The sequence below is a fragment of the Sapajus apella genome, unplaced genomic scaffold (genome assembly GCF_009761245.1).
Source record: "Sapajus apella isolate SASKATOON/1434 unplaced genomic scaffold, GSC_monkey_1.0 scaffold11, whole genome shotgun sequence".
Classification (NCBI taxonomy): domain Eukaryota; kingdom Metazoa; phylum Chordata; class Mammalia; order Primates; family Cebidae; genus Sapajus; species Sapajus apella.
The window spans coordinates 24914942-24931932 of record NW_022436951.1 but is presented as its reverse complement, the minus strand read 5'-3'; positions in this window follow the sequence as shown (position 1 = coordinate 24931932).

Below are 16991 nucleotides of genomic sequence, written 5' to 3'. Positions count from 1 at the left end.
TGGAGCCAAATCTCACAATCTTAATTAAAACCCGATTGGCTAACAACTTAAAACTCTTTTAAACAGGAATGGGCATAGGCTGTGAGCTGGGACATGCCTGTGAGCATGCCTAGCACAGATATTTTGGTTAAAGTACAAGGACATAGAATATACTATGTGCCTGTAAGCATGGCGTGTCTAACAGCTACGTAGGATAGGGCTTAACAAAGAGTTATTAGCAAATTTATTCTTTAACAAGAAAGGAAACTTTAAAGAGGAACTTTTACTTCCCACAGGCCCCAACGCCATTTCCAGTTTACATTACCTTTATTTAATCTGTCTAACTTAAGCACAAGGTGAAATTAAATGACAAACATTGTTTTATAGAATTACCTCAAATCATACAGCATGCCAATGAAAAAGAGAGCCATATGAATTATCCCCCATTACCCAGGGAAACTCTTATGTCCCAGTGAAATGAATGAATCCTAAGTAAATGTGCTTTTTTCTTATTGCCACAGAGAAATTAAAAGTCAGTAGAAAGAAGAGAAAGAGAGAGTGAGAGAGAAAGAAAGAGAAAGAAAGAAAAGGAGGAACAAAGTTTTTCTTTTCCATTTGGAAATTAAATTCCAAAGCTCTGCCTCATTTGTTTGTTTGTTTTGTTTTCTTAGTTTTTTTTGTTTTTGTTTTTTGAGAGAGTCTCCCTCTCTCACCCAGGCTGAAGTGCAGTGGCGTGATCTTGGCTCACTGCAACCTCCACCTCCTGGGTTCAAGTGATTCTCCTGTCTCAGCGTCCCAAGTAACTGAGATTATAGCTGGGATTACAGCTGCCTGCTGTCATGTCTGGCTACTTTAAAAAAAATTTTTAATTTTAATTTATTTATTTTTGAGATGGAGCCTTGCTTTCTCGCCCAGGCTGGAGTGCAATGGCACAGTCTTGGCTCACCGCAACCTCTGCCTCCCAGGTACAGGCAATTCTCCTGCCTCAGCCTCCTGAGGAGCTGGGATTACAGGCGCCTGCCACCACGCCCGGGTAATTTTCGTATTTTTCAGTAGAGACGGGGTTTTACCACGTTGGCTAAGCCAGTCTCAAACTCCTGAGCTCATAATCTGCCTGTCTTGGCCTCCCAAAGTGCTGGGATTACAGGCATGAACCACCGCGCCAGGCCCTTTTTGTATTTTTAATAGAGACGGTATTTCTCCAGGTTGGCCAGGCTGGTCTCAAACTCCTGACCTCAGGTTATCCACCTATCTTGGTGTCCCAAAGTGTTGGGATTACAGGTGTAAGCCACCATGCCCGACCTTCATTTGTTTTTAAAATTGCACTATTATCATTCCCATTTAAGAATTCCTACATGGAGTTTTGAAGACTTTCCGAATGGACCAAGCTTCCAGGATTGGGATGACATCTCAGGAGAGCTCACTCAGCCTGTGGCCAGGGAGCTGCCTGTTTCCTCTTGGTCACTTGCACTGCAGTTTTGGGGAACAGCTGTGTCTAAGTTTGAGGTGTACAATTATCCTGAGCAGTGAAAAACAGGGATTTCAGCACACATAGTTCTTTAGCTCTACAAATCATTATTTGATAAATAGTAGAGACAATTAACTACTCTCTAATTTGTCCTACTTTGACTTTAAAAGTAGTCATTAAAATGATATTTTACTAGCACAAATGTATGTTGAAGTTGCAGACTTATGAGTATATATTCAGGGCAACTTGAATCTATGTTTCCAGGTTAAAAAATGTTTTGAAAACATTTCATGCAGTGCGCGGTGGCTCACACCTGTAATCCCAACACTGAGACTTAAAAATGTAACTAGTTTCTTTGGGTTTCCAATCACAGTCTCTCATGCCTTTCTTTAAACCTCTGCTTTTGCATTTGAGCGAGCTTGGGTCCCCTTTTTTCCAACTTCTTTATTCACCCTCCTCCTCACTTCCCTTCCAAATCAGCTTGTCTCTCTCATCCAATGGGTTTGGTTACTTCCTCTTCCTTGATGCTCCGCTCCAAAGCACTAAAAATACAAAAAAAAAAAAAAATTAACTAGACGTGGCGGCACGTGCCTGTAGTCCTAGCTACTCAGGAGGCTGAGGCAGGAGAATCACTTGAACCCAGGAGTTGGAAGTTGCAGTGAGCAGAGCTCATGCGACTGCACTCCAGTCTGGGCAACAGAGGGAGACTCCATCTAAAACAAAACAAAAACAGAACAACAACAAGAACAAAAAAAATCCAAAACATTTCAGTTGTCTGTATCCCTGGGATGCAAGGTTGGTTCAACATAAACAAATCTATAAATGTGATTCATCATATGAACAGAACTAAATAATCCATGATTATCTCCATAGATGCAGAAAGGCTTTCGTTAAAATTCAACACCCCTTCATATTAAAAACTCTCAGTAAATAGTAAATAAAGTAGGTACTGAAGGAACCTACCTCGAAATAATAAGAGCCATCTATGACAAATGCACAGTCAACATCATGCTGAATGGGCAAAAGCTGGAAGCATCCCCCTTGAAATCTGACACAAGACAAGGACGTCCTCTCTCACCACTCCTGTTCAGCATAGCGTGGAAGTCCTATCCAGAGCAATCAGGCAATAGAAAGAAGTGAAAGGCATCTAAATCGGAAGAGAGCAAGTCAAACTATCCATGTTTGAGATAGCATAATCCTATACCTAGAAAACCCCAGTCTTGGCCCAAAAGCTCCTTAAGCTGATAAACAATATCAGCAAAGTCCCAGGATACAATTTCAATGTGCAAAAATCACTACCAACAACAGTCAAGTGGAGAGGTACGCAATCCCACTCACAATTACTACAAAAAAAAAAAAATTAAAATACTGAGCAATATGCTAACCAGGGAGTTGAAAGATTGCTACAAGAACTACAAAACACTGCTCAAAGAAATCAGAGATGACACAAACAAATGGAACAACATCAAGTCTCATTTCTTTATCAATTACTCAGTCTCAGGTAGTATTTTTTTTTTTTTTCTGAGACGAAGTCTCACTCTGTTATCAGGCTGGAGTGCAGTAGTGGGATCCCGGCTCACTGCAACCTCCACCTCCCGGGTTCAAGAGGTTCTCCTGCCTGAGCCTCCTGAGTAGCTGGGACTACAGGTGCATACCACCATGCCCAGTGGATTTTTATATTTTTAATAGAGACTGGGTTTCACCATGTTGGCTAGGATGGTCTCAATCTCTTGACCTCGTGATCCACCCCCCTTGGCCTCCCAAAGTGCTGGGATTACAGGCATGAGCCACCGTGCCTGGCCCTCAGGTAGTATCTTTATAGCAGTGTCTTGCTGGACGTTTGAATGTGGAGATTCTGTGCATAAGAGGGAACTCCTGGCTGGGCGCGGTGGCTCATGCCTGTAATCCCAGCACTTTGGGAGGCTCAGGCAGGTGGATCACCTGAGGTCAGAAGTTCGAGACCAGCCTGACCAACATGGTGAAACCCTGTCTCTACTAAAAATATAAAATTAGCCAGGTTTGATGGCACATGCCTGTGATACCAGTTACTCAAGAGGCTGAGGCTGGAGAATCGCTTGAACCCGGGCGGCGGAGTTTGCAGTGAGCTGAGATCAAGCCACTGCACTCCAGCCTGAGCAACAGAGTGAGACCTTGTCTTGCAAGACAAAACAAAAGTTATTTCCAAGAGTCTGTGTCATGCCACTTTGAAGAGGGCACATATATATATATATATATATATATATATAAAATTTCTCTTAAAGTCACTATTTGTGCTGTTGCCTAATTATTAATACTTTATTTCACACAAACATAACTTTAATTAATTTCTTTAATTTAAACTTCCAAATAAAATAAAATAAAATAAAAGGCTGGGTACAGCAGCTCACACTTTGTAATCCCAGCACTTTAGGAAGTTGAGGCAGGAGGATTGCTTGAGCCCAGGAGTTTGAGACCAGCGTGGGCAACATAGTGAGAGCCTATCTCTACAAAAGTAAATAAGATAAAATAAACTTCCCCTTTCCCCCGTAAGTTTAGAATTCTTCTCTGTTGTCCTTTCCTTGTAGTGTTTCCAGAAAATTCAGAACCCTAGAGATGCCGGGAGTTGGGATTTGCGACATGGCTTGATCTCTATGTAGTGTTTTCAAGACTTTAATTAGCTACTTACCCTAATTTCTTCATTTAGTATCTCACCTGTTCCCTGAGCTAATCCTAGTGACCTAAAATCTCAACAAGTTTTTTCTGTGGAAAATGAGAATATTCACTCCTGTGACATCCCTTCCCCTCCCAGAATAAGAAGTAATCATTGTTGATAAAAGGTCACTTTTTTTTTTTTTTTTTAACTAGAATGATCCTCACTACAGCCCTTTGAAGACACTGTTGTCATTTTCATTTACAGATGAGATGGAAGCACAGAGAGGGTAAGTAACCCACGCTGGGTCACACAGTGATGGGAGTGCAGAGCCGGGACTTAAACCCAGGCAGCCGGCTCCAGAAAGCTCCAGAGATCTCCAGAGCCCACACCTGGTCTCTGAGGGCAGTGCCCACATAGCAAGGACCAATGTTTCTGCTGACTTCTCCCCAGAGCTTCAGTACCATGGAAAAATTTGTCATAGATGAGAAAGACAGCAGGTGACTGGGAACTGGAGGCACTATCTAAGCTCACTATGTGACTTGGACACATCCCATAGCTCTTCTGGGTCTTTCTTATTTCATAAGAAATAACACACATAGAGGGATTAGCATAAAGAATTTAATAAACATTCTCTATTATTATTTGGAGACACATAGAACTGGCTGGGTGGGCGTGGTGGCTCACACCGGTAACCCTGGCACTTTGGGAGGCCAAGGTAGGGGGTTCACTTTAGCACAGGAGTATGAGACCAACCTGGGCAACATAGTGAGATGTCGTCTCTCCAAAAAAATAAAAAATTAGCTGGACACAGTGTCCGACACCTGCAGTTCCAGCCACTCAGGTGACTGAGGTAGGAGGGCTGCTTGAGCCTGGGAGTTTGGGCTGCAGTGAGCTGTGACGATGCCACTCTACTTCAGCCCGGGTGACAGAGCAGCATGCTGTCAAAAGAAAAGGAAAGAAAAGAAAGAAAGAAGGAAAGAAAGAAAGGAAGGAAGGAAGCAAGGAAGGAAGGAAGGGAGAAAGAGAAAGAAATAAAGAGAGAAAGAGAGAGAGAGAAAGAAAGAAAGAGAAAAAGAAAATGAGAGAGAAAAAGAAAGTCACCTAGCTTTTCTACATTGTAGCTTCCTTTATGTAAAATAGAAATTATCATAAATAACTTCCAGGGCTGTTGATAGATTTCTTAGGACATTGTCTGACAGATTAGGGAACCTAATAAACAGTAGTCTTTAGCAATATCAGCTATTATATAAAATCCCAAGCTCTAGAAACAACCAGTTTGTTTTCCAAATAAAGCAGACCTTCCTTTAATTGAACAGAGACTAAAATAAGGACATGAGCCCCATCTCCGTCCAGCTAGTCCCCAGAGAGACCACCCACCCTGAGCCAGCAATGCTGATGGACCTCAGGGATAAATGACTAGGCTAAGTCCCTTGAATGATTTATTTACCCCTAAGCCTTCTGAACATATCTAATTTCTAACATGCCTATCACTGACCCTAAAAGCCATCAGACCAGCAGGAAAAAATAATCAAACAATGCAACCAAACACAAGCCAAAGCTCTGATGTCTAGCCAGCTTGTAGGATAGAGACAGGAACGAATGCACACATTTAGAGGCAGTCCAGTGGGCTATATATCCAACGTAGGTACACGGCCCTGGGTCCAGCATGCTGAAGGATGTCTGTTGTGACCCTGCAATTTGGAAAGATGGGACTGCTGGGTGCCATTTGCAAAATGATCCTGAAATCTGACAGGAAAATACTGCTCGACAGTCATGCCTAATATGGGTAAAACTGAAAATCACGTGGTGGATGTTAATTCTATGCCAGGTTATTAAAAAAAATAAGCCCAAGAGAATACAAAGGATGAAATAACAGTTTCTAGGCCAATTAGAAAACGAGGTAATAGTATTATGAGTGAGTCAGAGAAAAAATCCACAACAACAACCTCGATTATTTTTCTCTGTTGGGTGATGCGGTTTTAAAACAATGACCTGCACATCCTGCTTGCACCAGCTGTTAAAAATAACACTTGGGGTTTTTGTTTTAATCTCTCCTGGGGATGGGCTATGATACCAATTACCTTGTATACAGAACAACTTTCATCTTAAGCAAAGGGAAGCTGGGAATTTTGTAGAGCAGCAAAATAATTCAGAAATATAAGGACGCAAGCGTGGGCTTGGTGGCTCACGCCTGTAATTTCAACAATTTGGGAGGCCAAAGTGGGCAAATCATTTGAGCCCAGGAGTCTGAGGCCAGTCTGGATAAAATGGTGAGACCTGTCTCTACACAAAATACAAGATTTAGCTGGACATGGTGGTGTGCACCTGTAGTCCCAGCTACACGGGAGGCTGAGGTGGGAGGATCACTTAAGCCCAGGAGGTCAAGGCTGCAGTGAGCTGAGACTGTGCCATTGCACTCCAGCCTGGGCAACAGTGAGATCCTGTCGCAAAAAAAAAATCGGGCGCAGTGGCTCACACCTGAGTCCCAGAACTTTGGGAGGCCTAGGCAGGCAGATCACGATGTCAGGACTTGGAGACCAGCCTGGCCAACATGGTGAAACCCATCTTTACTAAAAATACAAAAATGAGCTAGGCCTGGTGGTTCAGGCCTGTAATCCCAGCTACCCAGGAGGCTGAGGCAGGAGAATCACATGAACTCAGGAGGCAGAGGTTGTAGTGAGCTGAGATCGAGCCACTGCACCCCAGCCTGGGTGACAGAGTGAGATTCCATCTCAGACACAAAAAAAAAAAGAAGAAGAAAAAATAAAAAGAAATGTAAGGAATCAGCTCTGACTCCTATGGACAAGCTGGAAGCTTGATTCTACTGGATTTGTGTCTCCCTCTTTCCTCTCTCCCCCTCCAATGATTTCACAGGTCTGTATACATTTCTTGCACATCTGCTGTGTTCTAGGCACTAAACAGAGGTAGAAAGCAGAAACCTCCACTGTGGAGACCCCGTCTGTCCACTGTACGCTGTGCCATCTCAGGCATGTTATGTAACTGTTTTGTTTGCTGAGGCTGAAGAGAAAATAATTGCTCTGAGCAGACAGCCAATGAACCAAACATAGCCTTGAAGCTCCTAACATAAATTTCATTTAACACTTAATGTTTTCAGTCTTCTGGAAGTTCATTTCAAGAATTGCTTCAAGACTTTTGATTGCAGTCTGTTTAATAAGCATAGACTGGACACTTGAACAAAACACAGCACCAAAAAAAAATGTGTCAACAGCGCTCTGTGTAGCAGGAAGTGTCCATTCCATGTCGGTGGATGGTGCATGACTGATGCAAATATGCTAGTTATCCAGAGCTTGTTCAGGAGAAATGCCAATTCTTTTTTTTTTTTTTTTTTTTAACTTAAAGTGCTAGGATACACGTGCAGGACATGCAGGTTTGTTACATAGGTAAACTTGTGCCATGGTGGTTTGCTGCACCTATTAACCCAGCACCTAGGTATTAAGTTCCAAATGCATTAGCTATTTATCCTGATGCTCTCCCTCCCCAGCCCCCAACAGACCCTAGAGTGTGTTGTTCCCCTCCCTGTGTCCATGTGTTCTCATTGTTCAGCTCCCACTTATGAGTGAGAACATGTGGTGTTTGGTTTTCTGTTCGTGTGTTAGTTTGCTGAGGATGATGGCTTCTAGCTTCATCCATGTTCCTGCAAAGGACATGAACTCATTATTCTTTACGGGTGATAGTATTCCCTGCTGTGTATGTACCACATTGAACCTCTGAATGGGCTGCCCTGGGAAATTGTTAGAAATGACCATTCTTGGGTCCCAGATCCACTAAATCTGAAACTCTGGAGTTGGGGTCCAGAAATTAATTTTTTTTTTTTTTGAGATGGACTCTTGCTAGTTGCCCAGGCTGGAGTGCAGTGGCACAATCTCAGCTCACTGTAACCTCCACCTCCAGGGTTCAAGCAATTCTCCTGCCTCAGCCTCCTGAGTAGCTGGGACTACAGGCATGTGCTACCACACCTGGCTAATTTTTGTATTTTTAGTAGAGACAGGATTTCACCATGTTTCACCACAGGATGGTCTCGATCTCCTGACGTCGTGATCTGACCACCTCGGCTCCCCAAAGTGCTAGGATTTCAGGCATGAGCCACAGAAATCTATTTTAACTGCCCTCCAGTTGATTACGATGCATGCTGAGGGATGTTTTTCATAATTTCACATTTTTCAGTCATGTCATTCTAATGAATCTTAATTCTACGTAAAACTTGGTAAAAAGCTTTCTGACCACCTTTTCCTCTCGGTAACTTGAGTTTCAGGTTTAACTTCCACAACTGGAAACCTATACTGCCAGAGCTCTTTAACTTGCTAGCATCGTAAACTGTTTTGCTTATAACACCTTAAAACACTCTATTTCTGGGCTGACACGCTGGCTTATACCCATAATCCCAGCACTTTGGGAGGCTGAGGAGTGTGGATCACAAGGTCAGGAGTTCGAGATCAGCCTGGCCAATATGCTGAAATCCCCATCTCTGCTAAAAATACAAAAAAAAAAAAAAAATTAGGTGTGGTGGTGCTTGTCTGTAATCCCAGCTACTTGGGAGGCTGACGTAGGAGAATTGCTTGAACCTGGGAAGCGGAGGCTGCAGTGTGCCAAGATCACGCCATTGCATGCCAGCCTGGGAGACAAAGCGAGACTCCATCTCAAAAAAAAAAGAATGTTACTACTAGTAGAATAATATTGCTACTAGCGGGTAGTAATAAATGTTCCTTCGGGGCTGAAAGAATACATCACGTACAATTGGCAGTCATGAGCTAAGTCCTATATAGAAACACTTCTTCTCCAGAACGGTATCATCACCTAAATACTGCAGAGCGTCCATCAGAGCCAATGGGCTCAGCCGTGCAGGGGCGACTCCACCACCCCCCTCTCTGTCTCCTCCTTTTGTAGTCTGCTCTAAGGTCAATTAAGGGACCAGAGGTTTTAGTGAAAAAGCTAGTTCCGGCTGGGTGCAGTGGCTTACACCCGTAATCCCAGCACTTTGAGAGGCCGAGGTGGATGGAATACTTGAGGTCAGGAGTTCGAGACCAGCCTGGCCAACATGATGAAACCCTGCCTCTACTAAAAATGCAAACCAAAAAAAAAAGAAAAGAGAGAGAGAGAGAAAAAAGAAAAAGAAAAAGCTAGTTCCACTTTAACTTATAAAGTTAATGTTTATTAAGCACATAATATGAATCAGTAACTCTGCTAATAACTTGACAAACATGGCCTCACTTAGTATTTCCAGAAGCATCAAGAGAGGGATTTCTCGTATCTTCATTTTCCAAGTGAGAACCCTGAGATTTTGAGAGGTAAGTGACAGCCACAATCACAGAGGGCTTGAACTTGGTGTGTCTGGCTCCTGTCCTTCTCCCTTGGATCAGAGGTGAGTTCATGGGGTGAACGCAGGTCCGAGCACAGACACCAAGCCCTTCTTGGGATTCATCCTGTGCCTGGATTTTCTTTCCTCGGGCTGTATTATCTCCCTGGCACTCTTATGTCTTTCGTGCAAACAGACATCTGGTAGGTCGGCCTCATGAGGTCACCAGATGTGACCAAGTAGGTTTCAAGCCCCGGATTAGACAGAGTTTAGGTTCAAGCTAGGACAGCCTCCTCCTCCTGACTGGTCAATCAGTGCTTTGTTAAGTGCTTATTATAATGATTTTGCTTTATAATTACCCACAGAGCTTGAAAAACGCAGGTACTTAGGCCCCACCCCAGAAATCTCAATTTATTGATTAAGGCATAAGGCCCGGAATATTTCTATAAGTTTTTTTTTAGATGGAGTCTTGCAGAGAGAGTTGCTGAGGTGGCTTTAGTGAACCACCGTGCCTGGTTGTCTCCCAAGTTTTCTAAGAAATTATTATCAAAGGCGACAATTATTACTGTCACGTGTGTTTGGGGTTGAATGTATGCAACCTGCATGGTGAGGGTATTCTCACAGCCAAGAAATTAACATAAGCAGTGGTCTCAAGGATGGGCGCCATGGCTCACGCCTGTAATCCCACCACTTTGGGAGGCTGAGGTGGGTGGATGACTTGAGCTCAGGAGTTGCAGACCAGCCTGGGCAACATGGCAAAACCCCATCTTCTACAAAAAGTACAAAAAACTAGCCAGGGGTTGTGGTGCATGACTGTAGTCTCAGCTACTTGGGTGACTGAGGTGGGAGAATCGCTTAAGCCCAGGAGACAGAGTTGTAGTGAGCCGAGACAGCGCCACTGCACTCCAGCCTGGGTGACAGAGCCAGATTCTGTCTAGAAAAGAAAAAGAAGTGGTTTCAGACAGTGTTTCTCCATGTTGGTCAGGCTGGTCTTGAACTCCCGACCTCAGGTGATCTACCTATCTCTGCCTCCCAAAGTTCTGGGATTACAGGTGTAAGCCACCTGTATTCAAGGGTATCTGGTGAGACCCCGAAACTTTGAGAAGTAAGTCTGTAAATCTCTGGAGAAGGAACATGCCCTCTGCCCAGACTTCCCTGGATTTTCACAGGCAAATTCCCATGGATAATGAGCTCACCATCCAAAATTCCACATCCCACAGGGGAGCTCTCCATGTGAACAGAGTGAAACCAGCAGCATGGAAAAGCAACAGCTGGGTCAAAGTGCCAAGAACTCTAGACAATAGAACAATGGGTTGACGACCATGGTACATGTTTGCTATGGTTTGTATTTGTTCACTCCAAAATGTTGAAACTTAATACCCATGTGTTGATATTAAGAGATGAGGCCGAGTGCAGTGGCTCAGGCCTGTAATTCTAGCATTTTGGGAGGCTGAGGTGGGCGGATCATGAGGTCAGGAGTTCAAGACCAGCCTGGCCAATAAGATGAAACTCCATCTCTACTAAAAATACAGAAATTATCTGGGTGTGATGGCACGCACCTGTAGTCCCAGTTACTTGGGAGACTGAGGCAGGAGAATTGCTTGAACCTGGGAGGCGGAGGTTGTAGTGAGCCGAGATGGCGCCACTGCACTCCAGCCTGGGTGACACAGCAAGACTCAGTCTCAAAAAAAAAAAAAAAAAAGAAAAGAAAAGAAAAAGAAATGAGACATTCTAGGAAGTTGGTAAGTCAGAAGACTCCACCCTCATGAATGAATGAATGCCTCATAAAAGGGCCCGAGGGAACCAGCAGAGGATTTGGTTTGCCCTCTGTCTTCCAACATGGGAGAACGAAGTGTAAAGACTCTCCTCAGACACGGAACGCCTACATCTTGGACTTCCCAGCCTCCAGATCTGTGGGAAATAAATACCTATTGTTTGTAAATTACCCAGTGTATAGCACTTTGTTACAGCAGTATGAATGAACTAACACAATGTTTAAACTGATTAAAGGCCAAAATAAGGAAATACTTAGAAAACATGAGGAGAAACAAAGCAATAATCGAGAAGACCATCAACGTTTGAAAAAGAGCAAAATTGGCTGGCTAGGTGGCTCACACCTGTAATCCCAGCACTTTGGGAGGTCAAAGTGACCAGATGGCTTGAGCTCAGGAGGTGGAGACCAGCCTGGGCAACATGGCAAAACTCCATCTCTACAAAAAATACGAAATATTAGCTGGGCATGATGGCATGCACCTGTAGTCTCAGCTACTCTGGGAGGCTGAGTGGAGAGGATAGCTTGAGACCAGGAGTTCACAGCTGCGGTGAACCATAATCCTGCCACTGCACTGCAGCCTGGATGATGGAGTGAGGCCTTGTCTCAAAAAAAATAAAATAAAATAGGCTGGGCGCGGTGGCTCACGCCTGTAATCCCAGCACTTTGGGAGGCTGAGGTGGGTGGATCACGAGGTCAGGAGCTCAAGACCAGCCTGATCAACATGGTGAAACCTCGTCTCTATAAAAATAAATAAATAAATAAAATGAAATAAAATAAAAAAAGGAAAGAAGAGAAAAGAAAAAAAATGTGGTGATAGATAAACGTAAATGCTGGTGTCTCCATAACCAGACAAATAGTTGGGCAGAACTTGATATCCAGTAGCTCTTCCTTGCAGCCATTTCGAAGTTGGTTTACTGATAACTTCTACTGAAGATCAGAACACTCCTTCATCTTTAACATGTACTTCATTAGTTAGGTATCTTTGCAATTCTGTGAGAATGTTAAACACTTATTACACTCAGAATAAAGATGCACTAAGATAGAAAATGTGTCTTATCACCTCAAATTCAGTCCTGTTAGGATCAAAGCTTGTGGGTTTGAAGAAGCCAGCAGACTTCACCATGGAAGGATGATCAGCTGAGTCATCCACAATATCAACTAGCAGTGCTTATAAAGTCAACAGCTCTGGCAGAGGTCATCTGTGCTGTGGGATGTATCTCCGTTCTCTGTGTAACACATGATGCTTTTTAGCTTGACCAGGACTGTTAGAAGTACAGCAAAAATATCTGGAGCAAAGTAACTAAGCAATGATTCAACAGAACATCAATGGCAGAAGCTGAAGAGTTGACTCCAAGCCGGGCACGGTGGCTCACGCCTGTAATCCCAGCACTTTGGGAGGCCGAGGCGGGTGGATCACGAGGTCAAGAGATCGAGACCATCCTGGTCAACACGGTGAAACCCCGTCTCTACTGAAAAAAAAAACTACAAAAAAAAAAAATTAGCTGGGCATGGTGGCGCATGCCTGTAGTCCCAGCTACTCAGGAGGCTGAGGCAGGAGAATTGCCTGAACCCAGGAGGCGGAGGTTGCGGTGAGCCGAGATTGCGCCATTGCACTCCAGCCTGGGTAACAAGAGCGAAACTCTGTCTCAAAAAAAAAAAAAAAAAAGAGTTGACTCCAACACTCATGGCAAAACTCATTGCAGAAAGGAAAGACAGGTTCTCGTAATGATTATTTGGCAAACATTTTCTCTTGCCTTTCCTATCTTGTTAAATTGTCCTGCTATCTACCCAGTTTCCCAAAATAGAAAAGGTGGTATTGTCCTCTCTTGCTGTCTCTCTCTCTCTCTCTCTCTCTCTCTCTCTCAAGCTTTATCTGATCAACACATCCCATCCATTTTACCTTCTAAATATTTTCTAGGATAGTAGCCAGAATAGGCTACTAATGTGGTAAACCACTACTTTTTTTGTGTGTTACTTTTTTCAAACTGAAAATCTTTAAATGATTTGGAATGAATAGGTAGTCAAAATGACACACAAGAGGTTATAATTTTTTTTTTTTTTTTTTTGAGATAGAGTGCAATGGTGCTGTCTTGGCTCACGGCAACCTTCACCTCCCAGGTTCAAACGATTTTCCTGCCTCAGCCTCCCAAGTAGCTGGGACTACAGGCACACACCACCACGCCCAGCTAATTTGTATTTTTCATAGAGATGGGGTTTCACCGTGTTGGCCAGGATGGCCTCGATCTCTTGACCTTGTGATCTGCTCGCCCTGGCCTCCCAAAGTGCTGGGATTACAGGCGTGAGCTACTGAGCCAGGCTGATTATAAAAATTTAATAGGCTTTTATCTGAGTTTGGAATTTAATATACTGTATAGAATATCTGGAGAATCTGAAAACTTGAAAAGTCATCAAGTGTGATGACTTTTTTTTCCCCTTATTAATTGTAATTTTCCAGGCATTTTGGCTAAGCTAAGGCAGTATAATGAGGTCATCCTGGAGCTGGAGTATCTAGTTTGAATCCTGGTTTCCAATCTGTGGCTATTTTTCTAATCCTCGGCTCCTCTAGCACTTGCCTGGAATAGTGCAATACCCTCCTAGGCATTCTCTTCTCTGTTTGAGCTCCATTCTATTTCGTTAAAGTTAGAGTGATTTCTTTAAAGTAGCATATGACATTTTTAGCTGAGTGCAGTGTCTCACGCCTGTAATCCCAGCACTTTGGGAGGCCAAGGCAGGAGGATCTCTTGAGGCCAGAAGTTTGAGGCCCGTCTGAGCAATATAGTGAAACCTCATCTCTAGCAAAAATTAAAAAGTTAGCTGGGTGTGGTGGCATGCACCTGTGGTCCCAACTTCTCACGAGGCTGAGGCAGAAGGATTGCTTGAGCCCAGGAGGTTGAAACTATAGTGAACCATGATGGTATTGTACATGTTTTTTCACTTCAACTATAAATATTTGTATACGTTTGTATATAGGGGTGTGTGTGTGAGTGTGTGAGCATTTTTAATTCGTGTCTATGGCTAAGTCCTGTGAAGGTTACAAAGCTGAATGGCAGAATGAAAATTGTTCCAGCTCTCAAGGAGCTTGTAAATTACTAGGTGATTTCGAATAATGTAACTGATTTGGATGATTAAAGAAAAATTTTCCAAAACGATCTTCATTTTGTTGATGCTTGAAGAACAACGCAGGATGCAGATTCCTATTCGTGGAAGTTAACGTGGTCAACAATAGCGTGACCTCACATTGAAGGTTCACATTATCAACATGGTGCCAAGTTTTGTTTAAAAGCTTTTGCATATTTTTTGTGGCAACTTGTACAACAATACGATTGAAAACAAGTTGACCCGACGGTGTGGGAAAAACCAACACCACTGATCAGTTTTCAGAGGTCATAGATGGAATACTCTTTTAAGCTTAGTGCTTACTGGCAGAAGGGGATACAGATGTTAAACTTCATACGTATTTGTGTGAAATAGAACTTGTCCTACAAAAGATGCTTTTAATATAGAAAGTGCTGGGAATCTTTTTCTCCAGGACATGACAAAGTCTAGTCACCATTTGATGACACTGCTGAGATTATTATTATTATTGTATTACTATTATTCTTACGCAGCTGAGATTAGTGTCAAGATATGAAGAATTCTTCTATACGTATTGACGTGGTACAATGTTTTGTCTGAGGATAAAGTGAATAATAATAAAATTGTTTGTGATTTTCCCCAGGATTTTTTTTTTCTAAGATGGAGTCTCGCTCTGTCACCAGGCTGGAGTGCAGTGGTGCCATCTCGGCTCAATGCAATCTCTGCCTCCCGGGTTCAAGCGATTCCCTTGCCTCAGCCTCCTGAGCAGCCGGGACTACAGGTGCGCACCACCACACCTGGCTAATTTTTTGTATTTTTAGTAGAGTCAGGGTTTCACCATGTTGACCAGGATGGTTTCGATCTCCTGACCTTGTGATCTGCCCGCCTTGGCCTCCCAAAGTGCTGGGATTACAGGCGTGAGCCACCATGCCTGGCCTTCCCCAGGATATTTGTGAGGTGTTCTCTGAACTTCCAGTATAACGTTGGGTTCATTAACTAAAGTTGATTTCTGAACAGTAGAAACAACTTATATTTTTCCTTAAACACACTGAGAGTTGTGCAATTTATGCTGTCATACTTTCTTTCTTTTCTGAGACAGGGTCTTGCTGTGTTGCCCAGGCTGGAGTACAGTGGTGAGATCACAGCTCACCGCAGCCTCAACCTCCCAGGCTCAAGCGATCTTCTCACCTCAGCTTCCTGACTAGCTGGGACCTCAGGCGTACACCACTATGCCCCGCTAATTTTTAATTTTTTCTGGAGACAAACCTTGCCATGTTGTTAGTCTGGTCTCAAACTCCTGGGCTCAAGTAATCCTTCTGCCTCGACCTCCCAAAGCATTAGGATTACAGGCGTGAGAAACTGCCCGGCCGCTATCACACATTCAATTTCTGGAATTTCACAAACTTTGAGTGAATGAATTCTATGTTTGGGTGAAATAGATATTTTATCCCCCTATGTTGAGCATCTGAAAGCCAAGTGTGGAGCTGAATAATGCATTTAACGGGGATAGATTACCAATGGAAAAGCGGAACTATTTTTTTCCCCAAGAGACAAAGGTTTAAGTAAAGTGGGATGATAAATTACCCACTGAGATAACTCAGAAAATACAGAACATATTTTTTAAAGTTGATTTTTGTTTTGTTTTTATTTTTTCAAGTTTATTTTTATTTTTAATTATGGTGAGTGCACAGTTAAGTGGATATACTTGTGGAGTACATGAGATATTTTGATACGGGCATGCAATGCATAATATTCATATCAGGGTAAAAGGGGAATCCATCATATCAGTCATTTATCTTGTTTTACAGATACTCCAATTCAACTCTTTTAGTTATTTTAAATGTATAGTTAAATTATTTTTTTATGGCCAGCCATGGTGGGGTCATACCTGCAATATCAGTACTTTGAGAGTCTGAGGCGGGCAGATCAGCTGAGGTTAGGAGTTCAACATCAGCCTGGCCAACTTGGCGAAACTCTGTCTCTGCTAAAAATAAAAAAAAAAATTAGCCAGGCAAGGTGGCAGGAGCCTGTAATCCCAGCTACTCAGGAGACTGAGGCAGGAGAATTGCTTGAACCTGGGAGGTAGAGGTGGCAGTGAGCCAAGATCACGCCACTGCACTCTCCAGCCTGGGAGACAGAGTGAGACTCTGTCACAAAATATGTATTTACTATAGTCATCCTGTTGTGCTAGCTAATTCTAGGTCTTATTCTTTTTTTTTTTTTTGTGACGTTTTTTCGTTTTGTTGCTAGGTTAAAGTGCCGTGGTTCCATCTCGGCTCACTGCAACCTCTGCCTCCCAGGTTCAAGCGATTTCCTGCCTCAGTCTCCCGAGTAGCTGAGACTACAGGCAGGCATCATCATGCCTAGCTAATTTTTTTGTATTTTTAGTAAAGGTGGGGTTTTACCATGTTGGCCAGGCTGGTCTTGATCTCTTGACCTCGTGATCCACTGGCCTTGGCCTCCCAAAGAGCTGCAATTACAGGCGTGAGCCACTGTATCCCGCCCGTTTGGTTTCTTTGAGATGGAGCCTCGCTCTGTCACTCAGGCTGGAGTGCAGTGGCACAATCTCAGCTCATACAACCTCCTCCTCCCAGGTTCAAGCGATTCTCCAACCTCAGCTTCCCCAGTAGCTGGTACTATAGGCGTGTGCCACCATGCCTAGCTAATTTTTTGTTGTTGTATTTTTAGTAGAGACGGGGTTTCACTGTGTTGGCCAGGCTGGTCTCGAACTCCTGACCTCAGGTGATCT